Source organism: Rhea americana, unplaced genomic scaffold (assembly GCF_003343005.1).
Source record: "Rhea americana isolate MKP2758 unplaced genomic scaffold, rheAme1 scaffold_78, whole genome shotgun sequence".
Classification (NCBI taxonomy): Eukaryota; Metazoa; Chordata; class Aves; order Rheiformes; family Rheidae; genus Rhea; species Rhea americana.
The window spans coordinates 3,182,125-3,204,010 of record NW_028186956.1 but is presented as its reverse complement, the minus strand read 5'-3'; the positions used below and the strand labels follow the sequence as shown (position 1 = coordinate 3,204,010).

General features: G+C 39.7%; 1 protein-coding gene across 1 annotated transcript in view; it reads right to left on the bottom strand.

Annotated features, from left to right (window-relative positions):
* PIEZO2 (piezo type mechanosensitive ion channel component 2) overlaps window positions 1-21,886 on the bottom strand; it is a 253,796-nt gene that overhangs the window by 135,557 nt on the left and 96,353 nt on the right. The gene's annotated exons all lie outside the window — the stretch shown is intronic.

Here is a 21,886-nt window from a genome sequence, read left to right as displayed (position 1 = left end):
AGCTGTGCTCTCCAGAGGTACAGAATAAATGATTATTCAATTGGAAATCACATACTCATATTTTAGCGATATTTAGCATTTAATTAACCCAATTCTGAAAGCATTTTGTGGAGAGCCACACAAGAACAGCCTTCAAATACAAAAAGAAAGATTTCAGTTGAGTTCCTAGAAGACAYATGTGTGCCAGTCACTATCCCTTTCCTGGGATCCCTTGCAAAGACAACAGCACACAACTCCGTCAAGGAGGTCAAGCACAGACAGCCTGGCATCCGTATCACCCCAAAGAGATGAGGTCCCTTGTCCCTAGTCACTCCTGGCYCACAGAGGAATAACCAAATAATGCACCACTGGTGCAGTGCTGTGCTTATTCCATGAAACATGAACACCCTTCTTCCTCKCTCCAGCCACTTTCAAGAGCCATAGACTGACTTGCAAGATAAGCAACAAGTGTCTTTAGTAAAGGCTAATGTTTTAATAGTATAATTTATTCAACCAGATCTCTAAATGCCTTTTGAAATTTAAATACTAGTTAAAGTGTTAGGTCCTGACCTAGAAAAGCTTCTCCTACCAAAGGGTTGTGAGGCTGGCTGAATTTTATGTAGAGAAGAAATTGCATGGCTTTGTTGTGCAGATTTAATTGTTTGGGCTTGGAAACACGACCGTACGGGTTTGCATGTGGTGTCTGAATTTTGTTCACTGTTAAAGTGGTGAGCTTGGATTCAGATTTAGTGGCACAAGGAATGGTTTATTAAGCTGCTGTATGGACTTACTGAACTTTTAGCTATTAATGAGAGGATATAATTCTAACTACTTTAAAGTTTACAGCAGATAGCTGCCAAACATGAAGTTAACACATTTTAGATGCGCAGTTATGATTCGAACAGAATTTTTAAGAGTTTTATGTCTATGACCAGTTCTGAGAACAGGTGAGGGCACAGCTCCTTGGGTATAGGCTAGATACCCAAGTGGGTTAGATCAGCTCTTCATAGCCTGAACTGGTAAAAAGAAATCCTTGGTAGGTTGTTTCATAGATATAAAAGAAGGTATCATCTCCGGCCTTTCTATCTCACAACATAAGCAGCTTTGCAGCCTAAAAAAGGGTATTTGTAAAAGAGCTACCTGCAACTGTTAMAAATCTGCAGCCTGCCAGCAGATTTGGAGTAACAAAAAAACCTCTCACGTGATTAGGATATGACCAGTGGCAGGAATTTTGCCAGTCTACTCCTATGTCCAAGATCAAATCCTACATTCCTCATTTTGCCACCACTGCTGCTGACCCAAGTTTTCCACTGCTGTACATCTTGCAAAATAAAATACGTCCAAATAATGTGAGAATAAAGTAAGTGGTGAAAAGTCTAGTTTTAATGACTGTTTGAAGAGCTACAAATGACTGTGTCATGGGGAAGCAGTGATCAGCATCCAGCTCTGTGGGACACCACTCTGTAGCATGAGTGTGAAATGGACCCAGAAGTAGTATTGAATTGGCTCAAAACTAGAAAGGGAAAGTTCAAGATTTAATTCTTTTTCATCCCATGGTCAGAGTCAGGCACAGAATAAACTGATGAGGTGCTTCCTAAAGAAAGCAAGTTGTTTTTTACAGCAGTAATTCCTTGCAAAAGGGACTTCTTGCAAAAAGAAAGAAAATGTGCTCATGCAAACCAGGAAAGTTCCTCCTCTGATGCTCTTTGCTGTTAGGGATTAACCTGAAATRGTCATGCACTATATAGCAGCTAAATAGCTTGAAATGTTTTGCTAATGGCCTTGAGGAGTACTGAAGCAGAGAAAAAATGTAAGTCATTGAAAGGCTTGTAAAACAGTAAGATGGTTATGTCGCTGCTAGATTGCTTGCATGTTTCCTGTACCGCTGCTTCAAGGAAAGCATGTGGTAAAGTAACTGGTACATTACAGTATAGCTGATCTGTTTAACATTACAGAAAATAAAGGCTTCACATATGCCAGTTCATTTTGCAATATCGTAGCTCTTACTGTCACTGAAGATCAGCTACTCAAGGCTCTGAGTCCGCACTTTCTTCTTTGGCGGAAGACAGCAAAAAGTGTCTGTTTAACAAGCCCAATTCAGCAGTGTACCCAGGATTCACAAAACTAATAAGGAATTAGTTTCATTTGTCCTGACGGTTATGCTGAAACTCGTCTATTAAAGCTGTTTTCCTAAATACCTGCCAGCAAAGTCTGACCTCCTGATTCCGGAAAGTACCACTCAGGCATTTTCATTAGAAAGATTTCAAAACAACTGAATCCAGGTTAGTGTAAGAAGAGTATAAATTTGCTAGTCCCATTTTGAGAAATGGTTCTGTTTATTTCTATTTAACACTTCTACAAATGAGATTTTTCTGTACACAGGCACAGAATCTTATCTAGAATCAATTTTGCATCACATCTGAGCTTAAAGCCCAAGTGTATTTAACCACTCACAGGCGAACAAATTAAAAAGGTGGTAGCCTTTGAACGCCAGCTCCTTCCTCGCACTGTACTCCCATGGCACCGCGCTGCCTCTTYCCTCGCGTACCCCATCACGGAGAACGGGGGGAGACCCCTTGCGAACACCGCATGTGCTGCTGCTTGCATTTCTTCCCACTAATCCAAACCAAGTGCCGCTCCGATTTTTCAAAATAAATCATTAAATACGATATTGCAAAAGACGTGAGGTACAGCTCAGGCTCGCAAAAGAGAGCCTGCATGGTGATATCCAACCACAGAACAGGGGAAAGTTCTGCAGATGAATAGTTTATTCACCAAAACCATTCACAAATRTATGCTCTCCCTGTCTCCCCATGAAAAGGAAAACAAATTGACCTCGGTGTGATAATTAAAAAGGAAACAAAAGATTACTTGAAAATGGAGAAATGTATACTCTTCTACAAAGCAGAATAATAAACTTCTTCATTCAGCCCCAAGCAATTTACTCTCAAGTTTTTCACAGCAACAGCTAAAACAAAAAATAGTTATTCCCACTTGTTATCTCTGGCAGAACAAAAAAAGAATGGTAAATACTGCAATCATTCCACAAACATTTCTCACTTTATTTGCGCATTCACACGTGGTCATATTTTGCATTTGATAACAGTCTATGCATTGTGCTCTTTGCTCTAAAAGAGGTTCTCTAACGATGAAATTAAACCAGAACTACAGGAAACCTATTCAGATCCCCTGGAGAAACAGCTTTTTTAAATCCCTGCAAGAATCACAGTGTACAATGATTTCGTCACAGCCCTTGATCTACAACCAGTATGGCACCATTCAYTCACCTAAACTAAATAATTTACCTACACGGCAACTTTTAATTGTAATAGATACTTCTGACAGAAATTTATAACTCAGCCAGAAACTTGTACTGAAATGTAATACAGTAAACTGCAGCTTGAGAATGATTTTTTCCCTCTTTCATTCTTTCTTACGGGGCGCAGAAGAAAACTGCAAAGGCCTTTTACAAATTTATACTGTAAGAGGACCAAAAAAAATAAGTTAGAGGTTTGAAATGTTTTTCTACCTTCCCTTGATCAAGTAAAATATATTGCATACAAAATTTAAGACATGTGACTGACTACATTTAAGGTTGCCAGAGTTCCTCCATAAGAAAAACAAACTTGGTGGGACAAAAGTGATGTTATAACTTTTGCATCACCGTGAAACTGTTACAATATTCTATCATATCAACAGTACCCAAATAAAGCATTTTCTTCATCAGGCAGTCTGTGCTCCCCTGTTGCTTTCAATTGTATATTTTAAAATTAAAATACTTTGGGAAGAGATCATGTTTGTTTTTTGTGTTTATATGGAAACATTTTCTAGCACTGTGGGATCCTGGTCCATGTCTAATTGGTACTAATTGGTACCATGTCATTGGTACTTATGAAATTTCTAGGCAAAATTTACCAGTTTATCTGCACTGAGAACAGAGGTAGCTGTGGACATGCAGGTTACAWCTGGTGTTTTATGAGACATATACTCACTAGCAGTTGAATAAAAAGCAAATACCTTGGAGAAGCTAAGTCAGCATAATTTGAACATTATATTCTTCCTTGATGCTCTACAAATCAGCATTTGAGTTCTCTGAAAATAAAATTAAAATGTTCCCCTTCCAGAATAGCCATTTCTCTCAAATTAGAATTGTTTATTTTCTGCTGAATGCAAGTTTTGGTGAACAGTGAACGTACACACAAGGGTGGATGTTGCCATGTCTGGTCTCACTCCATGTCTTGGGAATGGCAGACACATTAGACATATAGACCTTCCTCTGCAGCTGCAGGTGTCCCAACTCCACACAGCAGTGGGGTTGCTGGAGGCCTCTGTGCTGAGTRAAATGATATAGTKTAACACCRTAGAAGAAGGYTGGAAACCGGTCACTTCTTGTAGGAGGAGAAAGGCTCTTACTCCTCCTGAAGACGTGCAATTGAGGAACAGATTTAGTGTCCTCCAGACTGAGGAGCAGCTGGGCATGGCTTCAAGAGGAGCCACTAGGCCGACAGACCCAGAGCCTTGCGGGAACACCCAGAAGAAATGGCAGGTGGCCGCAGAAGAAGCTGTGGGTGACTCACTGCTGCTGAAAGACTGCCAAGGCCTGTCCATGCGTTGGACTACTACCCTCTGCTGCTCTTCCATGCGGGTGCTAATAACACCAAGGGCAAGCTGGAAACCATCAAACAGGATTTCAGAGCTCTGGGGATGGTGGCCAAGGGTCTGGGAGCCCAGGTAATTTTCTCTTCAATCCTGCCAACGAGGTGGAAGAGCAGGAGGAGAAGTAGACAGATTTTCCAAGTGAACAACTGGCTGCGTCACTGGTGTTGGCAACAGGGTTTTGGTTTCTACGACCATGGGACYCTGTTTGAGGATTGACAACTGATAGGGAGAAATGGGCTCCRCCTCACTAAGTGGGGCATGCGTGTCTTTGCCAACAGGTTGGCAAGCCTGGTAAGGAGGGCTTTAAACTRGGAAGGATGGGGGAAGGGAGAGTTATAGAAACACGGTAGCAGCAAAACATGGCTCAAATCAGGATGCCTCCAGTGGGTGCATGCAGCCGAGGAAGTGCATATGGGACATGGCTATGGAGGATCCTCTTGCAACCCTCTTAGGTACACAAAGATTTGAAGGGAGGGTGTCAAGAGGATGAGGCCAGACTCTTTCCAGTGGCGCCCASYGACAGGACAAGAGGCAATGGGCACAAACCGGAACACAGGAAGCTCTGTCTGAATATGAGGAAAAGCTTCTTTACTGTGAGGGTGACAGATTAGCGGAACAGGTTGCCCAGAGAGGTTGTGGAGTCTCCTTTTCTGGAGATATTCAAAACCTGCCTGGATGCAACCYTGTCTAACATGCTCCAGGTGACCCTGCTTGAGCGGAGGGGTTGGACTAGATGATCTCCAGAGGCCCTTCCAACCTCAGTCATTCTGTGACTCTGTGATTCCTCTTYATTTAAGACTCACAGAATAAATACAACACAGCAGCAATGCTATTAGAATTCAAACTGCAGTGACTTCAGTAGAAAAAAAAATATAGAATAACACCTGTATAAAGCAATATGCATAATAAGATATATAATACTCCACATATAGAATAAAAAGTCATCTTTGAACTGAAAGTATTTAATATTTTATTTAAGTGAAAAAAATTCCTAGGAAAGAAGAACCCAAATTAGTTCAGTATCAGCAACATATCACAATATTATGATTATTTTAAATGAACAAATCTAAAAAAGCCTCTAGATTAAAGAGCTGTAAAAAACTCAATTTGCTATCAAATACTGGGCTTAAAAAGTATTTCAAAATTCATATCAATTTTTTATCATAGTTTTAAAAATCCCTCTAATGCCTTATTCACTGCACATTATACAGAGTTTCCTTTGACTTCCTTAAGGGTTTTCTATAGGACTTGATTACTTTGTAATGAATTTATTTCATAATACTCCAACTAGGTAATATYGTGTTAACAGTTTACAGTTTATAAACTAAGGAAGAGAAGTGTATATGCTAATACTTTGCATTCATCTTGATCGGTCACTTTGAGACATCTAATATTTAAAGGTGAATCTAGTATTTCAGAGAACTTTATGCACCATTGTAAATGCCTGCAGGGCAATTCCCATCGGCTTCATCTGCAACTCCAAAAATCCCAGGCAAGGTCCCCTGAAAATATCAACTGAGTAACTAGTAGTATCATGCAAGAACTATGTGGTACAGTGAATGAGGGAATCTGTCTGTTTATCCTTAGTCTCTTCCTTACGATCCAAAAATAGTGGCAACTTTGAGGGTACCAAAGATAAACACTGGGCTGCCCTGAAGAAATGCCAATCCTTGCAGTCAGMAGTGCATTTGGGGGATGTTTGTACTTACACTGCTTTGAAACTCAAACTTAACTTCTCTGGATCTTAGGTCTGAGGATCCAGTCTGAGCCCACAGCCAGCACTTCACTGGCCACAGGCAGCCCTCAGTCTATGTTCATGCTGACATGACTGGTTCAAATGACAGGTTAGATATGATATAGGTTCAAAAGACAAGATAGATATGATCCTCAGGGCAAACCCTTGCAATAGGTAAGGCACGGAAGCTGCTGATCATGCCATACACTTCACTCAGAATACCTAAAGCTGCACTTTGAGAGAATTTTGGTCATGTCAAGTTAAAGAGTGGGAGGAAGAGAGAAGCAAAAATGCATAGAAAAGTACTTATAAAAATATTAGCATTTGCTGACCTACCCCCTATACAAGTTCAAAGGGCTCCTGAAGTATTTGTAAAATCTTAATCACTGCTTACAAACTGTATCTGCATGGATTCAAAAACCAAAAGTACACTTCACTTTCTCAGGAAAGATACCCTGCAATGAAGAAGACTTTCTGTATTGCAAAAGTGCTTAACCACRTATTAACCAAACATTTGCTTTCCAAACACTGCTATGCAGAAAGAGTACGGCTATTTGAAACTAAACGCACATGCCAAGTTTTTGGTACCTCATTGCTTCCATAAAACACCCAACATCAAGAAATTATGGATAAATGYAATATATGAATAGTTGGTTTACGCCAATTTTCATTTTTAAAGCACTCCTTAAAGCACCCTGGTTTTTATTTAATAAAGGGTAAGTTCCAGGTTGCCCAGGGCAGCACACATAAGAGATAAAATTTAGCAGGGATTTAGCAGCTATCATGCAAAGCATTCAGTTGTGCTACTGCCAGATTCGTGACAGTACAGCGAAACGCTTACTCTGCCCGTGTCCCACAGCTCCAAATGTTACTGATGTTAYGCAGCCAAGGAGGAAGTGAGCACATTCCCATCCACACCCATGGTCCTGCRCGTGCCAATCCCCACAAAGCTCTGCAAAGGACGAGCCAACTCGCAGCACAAMTTACTTCATGTCAAAATGGGAATGTGATGTTGGATGGAGGCAGGGGCGAACTGAGCAGAAGAGAGCTGAGGATACCTCAATCATTGGTGTGTTTTGATCTCAAATCTTCAAAGAGATTTTTCYCTAGCACGTGTCTATACTTCTTACTTGCTTCTCACTTAGGCATATATTGCATATGAATTTGGCTGAAGTACTAATTCAGCATTCACTGATCACTGCAAAACATATGCAATTATTTCAGTCTGTCTATTATTTACCTTAATGATCATAAACACCTGGTGACTTCTGGCTAGCTGTTTACMTAAGGACATACAGATATCCATACACTACACAGTATTCTTGTCAAAAATTCCGAGCTGAAAAYACGGAAGCAGGCTGATATTCAGTGATTATTTCAAAATGTGTTTGCTTCCTCTCTCTGTAACTTTTATTGGTTGAAGGAGTATCAACAGATCAGCATTTCAAACTACYTTTTATTTCATTCTATATCCAAAATACAATACGTTGACAGAAAGCAAAGACATCCAAAATTTCCTATCAGTGGCAGATGAGAAGAGAATAATTCTTCCACAGTTACAAACACAACATTGTAAATTACTGTCATTGTACAAAGCTGAATTATCATCAATATAGAAGAAAGGCATGCAACAACTATGACATACCATGGTTCAAGCTGCAGTGTCCAAGATATTTCAGTGGGAATATGGGGAACTTCTCCTTCTCCCACACCTTCCTAATTCAAAAATATCCAAATGCCCCAGGTCATCCCCATCTAGGGATGGAGGGTTCCAGTTGAAGCCTTCTTGCATACATCTCCCTCAGGAAATACCTCCCACACTGTCTTGCCTGCTCTGAACWTGCCAGTGTTTGGCTTCGCCATGCCAAGTGGGACAGGATAGAAGGAAGGTGATGACCCCRCCTTCCCCACTGACACCTGCCAGGAAATCCCAGTTGGCTCAGAGGCACATGGTCACTGCAAAAAGCAAGCCCCAGTCATCAGGGGAGTGTGTCTGCAGTGTAACAGTGAGAGCCAGTGCTAAGGCAGCTCTCATGCCCCCTGCACCCCATTGATTTCCTCTAAAATTGGACAGAAGGAATATCCCGATCTCAGTGTGCTGCACTTTGCCAATTCTACAAATCAAGTCAAAAAAAAGAAGAGCAATAGAAATGAGTGTCAAACTAGAGGTACTGGCATCTTGAGATGCTGCTACTTATTTTTCTTTAAAAGGAAGTGAAGCAGTTCCTGGTGGGAAATACCCTGTGCATGTGTGGGAGGGGGGGAGAAATAATTCCCAGCACTGATCTGAGGTAACCTGGTCAACAACTGGGACGGCTGGCAAAAGAAGTCTCGGGGGGACCCAACTCTGGTGTGGGAGCTGACTGTGGTAGAGTTTTACCGGTGTGCAAGACTCTGACCTTGGCTGAGCACTGGAAAGGATGGGATTGCTCAGAGCCAAATGTAGCAAAAAAGAGTTGAAGYTGAGTGCTCTCATGCCTACCTGCAGCCCAGGTGCCCTTGGGCAGCACTCTGTGGAGGTCTGAGCAGACCCTTGTGCACGGTACATTAGGTACTCCACTGGCCACAGGCTTTGCTGTGTTTCAGGTGCCAAACGCTCCTTGGACATCTCATATGATTCATAAACACAAACCAACAAAAACAAAAAACGCAAACCCAAGCTGTTAAGTATGCATCCTAGAGAGTTTTGGGATAGTAACTGCAATGCTGATTGCTCTCCAGATTAAAAGAAGGACTGGTTCACACTCTGCTGCTGGTAGATTTACCACTATATTGCTCCCAGCTACCTCTCCTCTGCAGGAGGCTTGGCTGGGCCAAGAAAAACACTGACAACAGCCTAACAATTCAAGTGCTCAAACAACACAGGCCACAAAATACCTTCTATCAGATGTCTGTGACCTTTGAATCTCTAGATTAAATGTTATGGGAAAAATTAGCTGAAATTAATTTAGCTGAAAAGAAAATAAGAAGCACATGTGGTAGCAAGAAACGAGCAACTTAAAAATCTAATAAACAGTTGGACAAGTAGGTTCTTACTAATAGAGATGATTTCTGAAAGGGTCTTACGCAGTTGTTCAGTTAGCCCAGATCATCAGATCAGCATGACAGAAAGACAGACACTTCAAAGGTGCAAGAATTCTGTAATCAATAATTATATAAATGTCTGAGCAGAAAGAAACACTCTTCCTTAGGAAAGGAAAGAATAGGAGTACAGAAAGCATATCTGAGGTTTAAAACCTAAAACCTAGTAACCGTAAAGTCTCATTTACAGACATTACTTTATCATCCTTCCTTCCCTCAGTTCCACGAGACTCCTTTACCTGTCCTATCCTGTATTAGTTTATGGTACCTAATGACATGAATCAGGTTGCTTCATTTTTTGCAGAGTTTCTACAGAGCACTGCAGCATGCTAAAGGAAATTGCATAAAGTAATAACCATCCTTTTTTTTTTTTCTTTTCATTGGATTAAAGCTTTGGTTTCAATGTGGTAGAAATGTATCCCTGTTTAACTTTAAGCTTTATTTCCCTTAAATCTCACTGGGTTGCTGACTGCGTGTGTGTTCCAATTGGCAGCAGGGACTAAATTTTCCTCTTTGATTTACCTCCCTGTATCTCATGATCTCTTACTTGTCTCCATTTTCAGATGGGCTTTTAGGCTCACTTGTGAGCATCATTAAACCACTTTTATTTAACCACCAGTCAGTGCTGCATAAAAAAAGACTAAAAACTGCTACTGTGAGATATTTGGGAATTCCTCTGTCATAAAAATAAAACCAGTGTAACACTCAGGGTGTGAGGTTGGGGGTTGGTAGAGATGGATCAGGATGAAAACAGACATGACTATAGTGTGCTGCACTCTGCTAATATTATTAGCTGGATTGAATCACTCCCTTCCACAGCTCCCTYTCTTGAAAATTTGACCTTCCTTCTACTAGTTTTTGCCCCACAGTTCCAGCTTCCTTCTGAAAGCACTCATTTTAGATAGACTTCTTCCTGCCACAGAATACAAAGCTTTGGCAGCTTTGGTTTCAAACTTCTTGGTGCATTTTCTGGTTTCAGTGATAGTTGCTATACTTGCTGTTTGCCTGAATTATGACTGCCTTTGGTCATAATATAGCCTGCCTCAAGGAGAAACTGTAGGTTAGGCTTGGGGTGGTTTGTGACCTTACCCAGACGCTATCTCARGGTCAATGGCTGTCATCTTCTGTAGCTTTACGCTAAAGAAAGAAGACAAAACTGTTTCTTCTACATGTTAATTACTGAAGAATGTACTAACTAATGATGAAAATATTAATACGAAGAATCACTCTCTTTCTGCTCACTAATTAAAACTCTCCTTGCATGGCCAGATTATTCATATTACTTATTAAAATGAGTGTGCAGTCAGCATTTTGCTGACAGGCAAAAAACTGAAACACATGCCATGAAGGAATGACTGTCTAAGTTAGAGCCTGCACTGTTCTTAATGAGAAAGGAGGGGGAATGGTATAAAAAGTCTCCCCCTTCTCCTGTTGGAATTACACTGCCCACTTCTGCAAAAAATCAAGGTTGCTACAGTAAGTCCCAGAGGCGGGACTGAAGGAGCAGATGGGACAAAAGCTCTGGCCCATGAGCATGATTTTTCAAAGGGATGTGCTGGCATATATGTTGTTTCTGACTCAGGAATCCTTTCCAAAGGTCAGTGCCAAGTACCTTAACCAGGAGTACAGACTTGAAGAAAGCTGATACAGTAGATAAAAAAAATGTAATGATACTGCTGTGTATGATTAATGAATCTGTATCACAGTTCATATGGACTCCCAGAGCAGCGTTTCCTAAGGAAACAAGGCTTATTACATGATGCTGGATATGTAAGTGGGTGGGTTACTTGAAAATCTAAATGCAAATCCACAAGAAACCACAGACTTCATTATCCTATGGATAGGACAACTTGTTCAGTCTCAATCTTAAGACCTTTRGATCAGTATTCAGAGTAAGTGAATCAGTAAAGCAACTTCCCCTGACAGTCTCTCTGTTTCCTATTGTAAGGACTRTGTTATATGGTCTGAGAAAGGTGTTAGGAGTGACCCAGAAATAAAAATCATTTTGAAGGCACTTTGAGTGTTGTCTCTGAAGTCACCAGAAATAATGAAAAGAGATCGACTACAAGGGTGTTTCAGAGACTGCATTAAAAATTAAGTGACCTTTGTCTTTTGAAGTTTTATCTTTTCTTGGATATAGAGTGGGAGAATTAAGTTCTTGGTTCATTCATTTTGCAATGGAAAGAGAGACTCAGATGATCAGCTGATACCAATTACAAATTATTGGTCAAACTTACAGAAGGAAATGAAATATGGGGGCAGACTGTCCTGATTTCTAGCAACACTGAACTGCAGCAGATGTGAGCATCAAGTCCTACATCTTTCTTTCCTCCCACATGTCTTTTTCTCCTCTGAATGGTAGCCCATGAAGGGAAATCTTGGCTTCTCAGTAAGTTCACATAATTCATCTGCATTTCACAAGAACAGTGTATATTCCCTTGCATTCTGACAGTGCGTAAAGGCCACATGAGTCCCCAGTGAACTGGGGGTGTTAACCTCCACTCCATTTTTCTCATCATATGGAAAAGAATACTTACTGGCTGCTTGGAAGAGTCAATACAGAACATTTACTCATGTCAGAAAAATGGAAAAAAAACCCTATACTAGGGAGATCTCTTCCAGAGTTAATTTAATTTCCTAATACAAATGTTATTTTCTGAAAAAAAACTCATTCATTTCCTCTATTTTTTGATTAATTATTCACCAATTTACATGACTGTAACAAATTATCTCACCATTTTCCAATAATATTTAATAATATTCTTCCTTTTTAATACACACAAAGCCTACTAAAAGTTTGCATTTGTTCAGCTACTTCATTTTTTTCCATGTAGAAAAGGCCTTTATTTACCTGACTTTATTTCTCTTGCYTTTTTTCCAGTCACTTTGAATTTTCCAGAGCTCTCAGGAAAGAGGACTATTTCATCACATTTCAAATATATTTCAAGTAGGACTTTAAAACAATGAGGTTGTTGYGATTAATGATGAACATGCTTTAGATACACCACTAACAAGTTTTTCACATAAATGTGATTATCTGGAAGATAATTCTTATATGAACATAGAAGAATCCAAAGAGAATCCATTAATGTATTCTATCACCTTTCATTTATATCAGGCTTTATTTTTATATCACTGTATGACTTCTTATCATTGTTTTTTGCATTCCTGTGCTTTACCCTGTTCACTGACGAGTTCTAAATTCAAAAGCTACAGCTGATTTGCCTGTTCATTCACAACCACATCTGCTATGGCAATGAATCTTTCTGTTGTGCAGTCCCTTGCCAATGTCATCACATAGTGAGGGGAGGCAGTCTGGGACACAAACACTTAAGCTACAGCAAGACAACAAATGAATAAAAAGTAATCAAAGTAGTTTTTTTACACGCTGAAGCAAAACAAAAACATTCTATGACATTACAGTGACAGTGGGAGGGGAGGGAAGAAGAGATGACAGATACAGAAGATAAATTACACTGCTGTTTGCAGCAGTATGCAACAAATTAAAAAATGTACTGTCACTGCCACCTTTGCAATTTGCTTGTCTGCAGTTAACAGAATAAGATATTTAACAGTTGCTTAATTCATTCTCAGCGAGCAGAAACCAAGCTTGAATGCTGCAGACCACCACCACCACCACTAGCACCGCACAGTCTCGAGCAGTGGAACTAGCAGGGCCCAATTTCTCCAGATGGAGAACACAGAGAGAAGCAGGAACAGAAACCACAACAGAAAGCAGGGAAAGTAAGGCAGTAAAGTAAGTAAGGTGAAGTAAGAAAGTAAGAGAGGTACTTGCCTCTTGCAGGGCAGGTACCACAGGACGGTRGCAGAATTTGTAAGAGAGCTTTCTCAGTGCCTGCCAGTGAACAACAGTGCCCATCCCCTGAGAAAAGATCTGAGTCTGGCATGAAGGTCCACATGTAAAGTCTGATCCTAACAGATTTGTGCGTACGATGACGCATGTYATGATGACAAATGTCATTGTAAGGTCTATGGATGCTTTGCAGTTTGCTTGACTTGATAAGGTTGAATAAAAGTGATGGATTTTGCTCTTTCTTTTTCTCCCTTTGCAGTGTTTTAAAGAGCGTATGAGGTGTGAAGCATTCAACAGTCTGGTCAGAAACTTGCAGTCAACATCTCCTCTTAGAACAGCTGTCTCTAAACTTTCCAATAGAATAAGTTGCATAATTTCTTCCTAGTAGCAAATGAGGTCCTAGAGCATATAGCCTCAACCCTGTTGCCTGACCTCTGCAAACACAGATGGTCAACTGCTGTCTGAAAGCATAAGACTCCTTGTGGACACACAACACAATACAAGCACACGATAGATCTCTGTCTGCTTACTGTGGACCCTCAGGAATGAGAATGGCTTTTTCTGCCCGAACAGCTAATGCAACCTACCCCAAATTACCCCTTCCCAGGGGCAGATGCAGGCTGGTAGGGAKCTGAGGTCTGGGTGACCTGCCCCAGGAGCCATCTGCTCTCCCCTGTCACTTTTCCTGAGACATTCCACCCATCTCTGCTGTTGCATGACAGCAAGCAACAGGGAAAGCAAAGAGGCCACACGGATTGTGGGCTGCAAACTATTGCTGTTGGGTAAAAATGCTAGAGGGCATTAAAAAAACTCTTAAAAAGCCAGCGTTGCCCAGGACTGATTCCTGGACAGCTCTACTCTACTGAGTATGCTACGTCTTCTTAAAGTTACACCTTCTGGAGCCATGTGACTTGGAGAAACCCTCCGTTTTCGTTACAAAGAATATACATATTCATTTTTAGCCYTCATGGCTATGAAGAAAAGGTTTGAAATGTGAAGCAATTTCACTCTTCATTCTTTAAGAATCAGGAGAAAAACAACATCATTTTCTAAACTTTTGACTTTTAAGCTGTTCTTCATTATTTTTGACATCTGATTCTTTTTTATTTATTACTTTAAGTTTGGCAATAACAGACAAAGCAGGAAAAGACTGCAGAGATTGTGTCTTTATATCTGCAGAAAAAAAAGTCAATGTAATAAGGAGAAAGAAAATTATTTTTTGTTYCCTGTTAAACACAGTAACGTTTTGTAACATATTGAAACATAAATATCTTTAGTATCTTCACTGAAGTTTTTCTAGTACCAGTTACCTCCCATAAAGCCAGCAAAGATATATATTGGAAAATATTCATGTTTTTCTAACTAAGTACTAAATAAGTTACRAAGTTTTCAGAAATTACAAATATTGACACTCTGTATGCAAATTAAAATTCTCACTGGGCCCCAAATTTTGGAATTATATTGTAATGCTAAAAACCCCATAGTTCCCACCCCAAAACTGACTTCTGTATGAGACCTGAATGCCATTAATCTGACATACATAATTACAAAGGCAGTATAATTAGAAGTAGTCCTAAGGGGCAAAATTTGAATTTCTATTTTCATCCAAATTACCCTGGTACCCTTAGTTGTAAGATTGGAAGTACGGGGTAAGCCCACAGTGACTCCTCTTTTTCAGTGGCTATTAAATTATTTCATTTYCCCAAAGTTATCCACATAGCTGGAATGTATTAGAAAATAACTTCATAAAAGCACTTGCCTGTGGTTTCAAAATACACCTTGGCTCTACTGCTTTCCTAAAGAATAAATGAACAAATAGGTRCAAAAGCTAAAACTCAAAGTCATTTAAAAGGTCAGCTCCCAAGGGCAGGGTTTAAGAAAAAACGACTATAAGGATTCTACACTGCTTAACTACAGCACTGCTCTGGAGAAGCAGCTCATAAAGTCTCCGCAGTAGTTTCCTATTTAAAACTTTACTCAAGCACAGCATTAAGAATGCTATAAGTAGTAAAGTGTAATGTTTTTAGGATCAGGCATATTAGGAATCATAGGACTGAGGCAAGATTATTTTCAGCAAAAAGTGGATCCTTTTTGTCAAAAAATGAATAAGAAAAATGATTAGCAGATATTTGGTTATTGCAGTATGGAATGGAATGGAATGGAATGGAATATGGAATAGTGCAGTAAAAGCAGATTTGGGTAGCTCTTTGATTTGGAAAATTAGATGAGCGGAGTTGATTCAGCTAATTTCCCAGCACTTGGAACAGAAAGATTACAGGTAAAATGTTCAAGAGTCATCAGGGATTCCTGAGATATAAATCCCACTTCAAAAGTGACTCAAGCACTTGCAAGATGTCATGTTGATGCTTTTAAAAAGTTTAAAATGTTACAGTTTTGATTTTTAAGAGTCCCAGAATCCAAGAGTCCTCTATTTTTACAGACAAGAAACTATTCATAACCCTGTTGCCAAGCTCTGCAAATTGGCTAAATGATGAAGACACACCTACGATCACACAGTCTTGGAGTCTCTTGTGAAAAGGGAGGACCACTGAGAAATAGGTACTGACATTGCTGGTCCTCTTGTTAGTTCTGAAGATAAGCCCAAGAATTTGATCTCTCAGGCCCGACAACCCTAACTTCTAAAAACAATAACAAAAAAAGAGACCATGCCTACTTATAAGCATCTTCTAATTAATGATTCTTCTGTGCTTCTCATCTACCCATTGCTGAATTATCACATGACATGACTATGAGGTTCACTATTTGCAAGAGATTTGGTTTCAGGGTGTTTGCATATCAAATCTTTTGATGGGTGCACAGGAGGCTTAACAGGAAACCAGACTATTATTCTTCCTCTGAGTAAACAGCATCTTGTCTTTTAGCATATCCCTGCAGAGGATTAAAACAGCGATCACACAGCTGTGCTTTACTTGTATAACAAACAACACTTTTTCCTCCTGGACTACTTGGCGTGATGTCCACCTTGAATTTTTAACGTCTAAATTCAATGGTTTAGTTATTTATGTCACTAACAATCAATCAATCAATTTATACCTTGGTTCTGCAATGCTCCCCCTTATGAAATATACCCTTGAAGTCTCTGGAGTTGCTTATAAAATTAAGGAGTGTGTGTTCAGACATCTAGAAAAATTGCCATCACTTCTTTCAATGTTGTTCAAAAAGAAAGTGTCAAACCAGCTGCAATAAACACAGAGGATGTACATTTTAGGCATATTACAGTGATGTACTCTGGAGAATATTCACAAATACTATAATTATTTTAGGTACAGATTGTTTATGTTACTGTTAAGATAATTGCTGAAACAGGAAAATGGGGAACTAGGAACTATAAAATCTTCTAAAATCTGCTAAGAATAAATTAGTTTATTTTATTGAATGTTTGCATCTTTCATGATAGATAGTTTGCCACTTTTTAATAAGGACAACTTTGAGAAAAGGTAGTAGCTAAGAAAACGATTACTAGGCTAAGCATTTCAGGCAAATGGTGACCCTCTTCAGAAAGACTTTTATAAAAATAAAGTCTCTTTGGTGATTCTCTGCCCTGCCTCAAAAGCACTGTGAAAACATCAATAGCAACATTTTAATAAGTATTCTGTGAAATGACTGCAGAAAAATAATGTGTTTCTTTTTACAGAAGGTATGGTAGCATATTGCAAAAGATCACACAAATGAAATGAATCTGTCAAAAAAAAGTAGTAACATATAAAAATTAGCTTAATTTTGAAAAGTATACTAAAATATTTAAAAATATTGTTAGAGGAAATAAAAAGTATGGCATAGGATATAATCCGTATCTTAGAATAAACAGAATAAACATCAAATTCTGATTAGGTGTCTTAGGAGTTATCATCTGTAGCATGTTCCATATTTGCCCCCGAGAATAGGATACTTGCTCATCTGACACAAAAAGTGCTAGTACAAACCTCCCTAAGGCTGTAAAAAAAAGAAAAAGAAGAAAAAAAAGATAGAGCCCCTCCAAGCTAGCTGGCGCTTTCCCTAACGGAGAGAGTCCTTTCACACGGAGCACTGAACCACTCTGAAATGCGAATGGCTCTTGGGCTGCTACAGCCTGGAATTGGAGTTAGAAGTGGAAATTCTCCAGAGGCTACAACTCTTGTCACGCTGGGAAACACAAGTAGTAAATGGGGTAATACCCCAAAAAGGGGACTTACTAGTTCTGATCTCACTTCAGGTCATGTTTACCACAGCGGGCCCAGAAAGCATCTCCTTCTCAGTGGCAGAAACCGGATTATGTTAATTCACRCAGTATTATCACATGCTAAATACCAGAATAATAAATAAAGGTGGAAACAGCTTTACTCAAGGTAACGAAGTACTCTTTGTGTCTGAGCACATCGCAGTACATATTGCTTTCGTGAATATTGGAATAAAAGCGGATATTGTAGTGAAATCCCTGAAGTTAAATGGTTTAAAACCAAATTGAATTTGTTTCTCTTTCAGAGTTTAATACTGACTAAACAAGTTCATGTGGCATCCTATTTGGAAAATGCCTTGGTTTGTTCTTATCTTTTTAAACATTGTTTTTGTTCTTTGAAAATACAACCTAACTTTTATTCTGGCTTTCTCTGTCATTCAGATTTTTATTTAAAAAGTCTCACTTTTTGTCAGAGCAGCAAAGAAAACTCAATTGAAGACAAAACTTTAGGCATGCAGTATATATCAAATCAAACTGGAAACACATTTCTCTATTTTTCTGTTTCCTGYACTATAGACGGCATGAATACTTTAACACACGCACGCACAAATTCCACTGTCCTGGCCATCCCCAAAATAACAAAACAAGGGAAGGTTTGAAAACTAAAACAAAGCAATCTCAGCAGCCCATCTTGTCAGTACTCAGGACGCTGTGCTGCTCACCACCTGGAGACAAGTGCATGCACGTGGGAAGTCCAGCTCACTTGTCCATCGCTCCTTGGAAGGAGAGCTGGACTGCTGCTGTTGGAGGGACGTGAACAAGCCCTTCCACTGTGCTTCTCTGCTTTAAGTTCCCCATCTATCAATCAGATAACAGTCAGACAGCAAAATGTCTAAAACAGGATATAATCTGGAAGATAACMGTTTCGTTACAGGCAATAAACTGTAACGAGCAAAACATAACTCTTCTATTCACTGTCTTTGAAAGGAAAGCAGGGAATTGATTCCATCTTCAGCTCTGCACATYACTTTCAGCTACCATATTATTCCAAGAACATACAAAACTGTAATCACTGTGGAATAAACTCATATTCATTAACTCCTCTAGAAGTAGGATGGAGGTCATAGACAAAGATCTGCCAAGAATGCTGAGGACGCCTATAAATTAATCTTTGTCATATGCAAGGCCTGACTGGGTAGTACAATAGAAAATATAMACAAAACATAGATTAGTCTAACTTCAGTGAAAAGAAATAATCAAAGGACTTGTGTCTTAAAAGAGAAGAAATGTTTTCTAAGCTATTTTAACTTCTGAACACCACGGCAGACTGCTTGCATCTCAAATGCTACTGTCYACATTGGAGAGGCTGTGGATGGGGAGCCCAGGGTAAAGGACGACTGGCCAACGCTCCTCACTGCCCTGCCAAGCACTGAGATACGGCTGAGGACAACCCAGCCACAGAGCTGGGAGCACTCGGGCTGGCAGCCCAAGAAACCTTGACAAGAGCGCACTTGGGTCAGTCTGGAGGCTTAACTTGAAGGGCACAAGTCAGCGCACTGAAGTCAGGAGGAGCACTAGGCACCTAAAACCTTAAGCACTTGCTTACGTGCCTGTGGGACAGGGCACCCGAAGAATTGCATAGGCTTCTACAGCTACTTTTTTTTTTTTTCCAAAATGGAGAAGGAGATGTTTCCCAGGGCCCTCTCAAGTCCCTCTGATTGTACCACTGCACCCACATTTCTTCCTCCGAGATTCAAATTGTACCACACACACAAAACACAGTGAACAGTGAGCCTGCACTATTTCATTTTAAATAATCTCTTAAGGATCAAATCCTGCACTCTCTTGCAGCCCCTGGCTGAGGYCACAGTCCCAAAATGATGTCAATGGGAGCTTTGCCCAAGTAAGGGCTATAGGATTCAGCTGCATATGAACAAAGTGCTTGAAATTACAGAACAAGCTATCGGGATAAGACTTTATATTTCAAAGATATATTTATTCTTTTATTAAATCGCTGGAGAGCATGGGGAGGAGTGGAGGATGCCACTATAGAAAACCATATGGTATTTGGATTTCCAAGCTAGGATTGTACATAATAAATATTTATAGAATCCTGTGGTATTCTTTCTGTTTATTCTTTACACGTCACCCCAAGAAACTCTGGCCAAGCACCAATGAAGCATCACTGCGAGTTACAAGCAATCTAAATATGGGGGAAAGAGGAAAAACAGATTGTCCGTGGGCTCACAATTAGCAGCCTGGACCTGGAAGGAGGCGCTCGGGAAGCGTCTCTGATGTGTCTGGATTCCAAAGTTCACCACATGTCACGAGCAGTTTAGGAAATTGAGTTCTTAGTCTCTGCAAGGGGTCGGGAAGATATACACAGTATTTTTGGCTAGTCTGAGAAGGGGTATGCGTGGAGCAGCTGCAAAAGCAGACATCTGTCTACTCTCAGAGACCAACAGAGGAATAAAAACGCATCGCACAGTGATGACAGCCCGCTTGCTGCTGGCTTCTACTGGGAAAGCTGCGTCTCTCTACCTGCACTACTTGGGGATGTTGTGTTCATTTTGTTTCAGCTTGATCCCGTTCAAAACAACGCAAATTGTTCTCCTTATCACCTTGTGATTAGAAGAGTAGTTGGAGGAGCTACTGAAATAAACAGAAGATCTGGAATAAGCCAGTCTTCTTATCCAGAGTGCAGCCTAGACATAGCAATCAGCTCACTTCAGCTGTGTCTTCTTTACTGCTTTCCTCAACAGCCTTATCTCCTGCCCTGCTCCTACCTCCTTTACCTTTCCTTTTCCTGGGATGTCAGAACTACCAATCCCAAATTCCCATTTCTTTTTTAAGATTAAAAAACTGAATGACAAGCCCATAAGCCATTACACAGTACTTTACTAGCAGAAGCAACTATATCATTTTGTGACATTGAGTATCTCTTTAGCCAGAATCAGGAATGTTACGTGCTACCTGTTCTCTATAGACATTGCCACTCTACAAATACTGCAGTTATATCATTCTGAATCTTCTAAGATATTGATATACAAAAATAAGTCTTTTTGCATACCAATAAARTAACAAACAATTATTTCAGGATCAGCTGAAGCTTTCAACCAACCAAACCCTTTCAATACAGAAAGCTTTAATACAGATAACTACCYTGAACTGGTGTTCAAAAGTTCTTTTCTCTGTGTCACTGAAATAGCTATTTATGATGAAAAACATACTTATCGAGTGTTGCCAAAAGTGTAATAACCACACATCTGTTATTATTCAAATATTTTATATAAAATATAAAATGTATTATGTATATTAYATAAAATATATAATTTATATATAATACACACATAATACTATATATTCAAATATATTATTAAAAATCAGTTGGTATTTACTTAGTATATAATAACAGCTATTAAATCATTTTAAATCTGTTTTGTGGAACATTAAYATAAAGCATTACATACAGGACAGGAACACCACAGGAGCAAAAGTAAAAGGGAGTAGATACGTTGTTAGCAGCTGAGCAGTTAGTAGAAATTATAACTCAGAAAAGAGCTCTAAGAGGGATCTGAAGTCTGGAAAGCCTGCAGGACAGTGATTTTTAAGAGGTCACTTAAAGTTTTAGAAATATTACACCATTTCTTGGTCTGCAAATACCTAACAGCAGAAGATATTCCTGTAATCACTATTGAATCTACTAGATAAGGACATAAGATCCATCACCAGGTAGTTCAAACTAGAGATATCCAGCCTCTTTCGAGGCTCCCTGCTGTAAGTCTCAGCAGCTTCGCTACGGGAGGAGGCCAGCTGAGTGACTGACCGGATCCTCGCTGCCTTTGAGTGTTAACGGGCTACGTGCATTGAGCTTTATTTTTTATTGCCAGAGTGGCCAGGCAACAAGCACAGTTACTGCTCATTGTTCATAACTATTTCACTAAAGAGCTTAAATGAGCCATTTCCACCTGGTGAGTCCAGTGTGTGACCAAAAAAATCTTAAGCCTAGTGAGACGAACAATGCCTTCTGAAACATGATTTTGGTCACATTTGGCATAAAGTAGAGCAGAGCTGACTGCTTTCCAGACATTTGCATTCATATTTGGGTGTCATCTAAAAATGCACTAATAATGGGCAATACAGTTCCAAGGTAATAGTAGGGRAAAAAATTATCCTATGTATCCACAAAACTACCTGCTTTGGTTCTTCAGTATTCAAGCAAACTCTAGTTACTAAAGAAATAGTGTGAGGTAACAGGAATGCATGGCATGCAGGTATCACACACGCATGCTTAACATTTGAAACCGTGCATCTTGTAGGACAGCAAAGTACAAGTGAATATTCTTCATAATTCTCCAGATTTCTCCAAAATGTTCTACAAAAGCTGCAGTCAGGAACTGCAGTCAGGATCATCCTGGACAAAGGTGATGACTACTCTAAT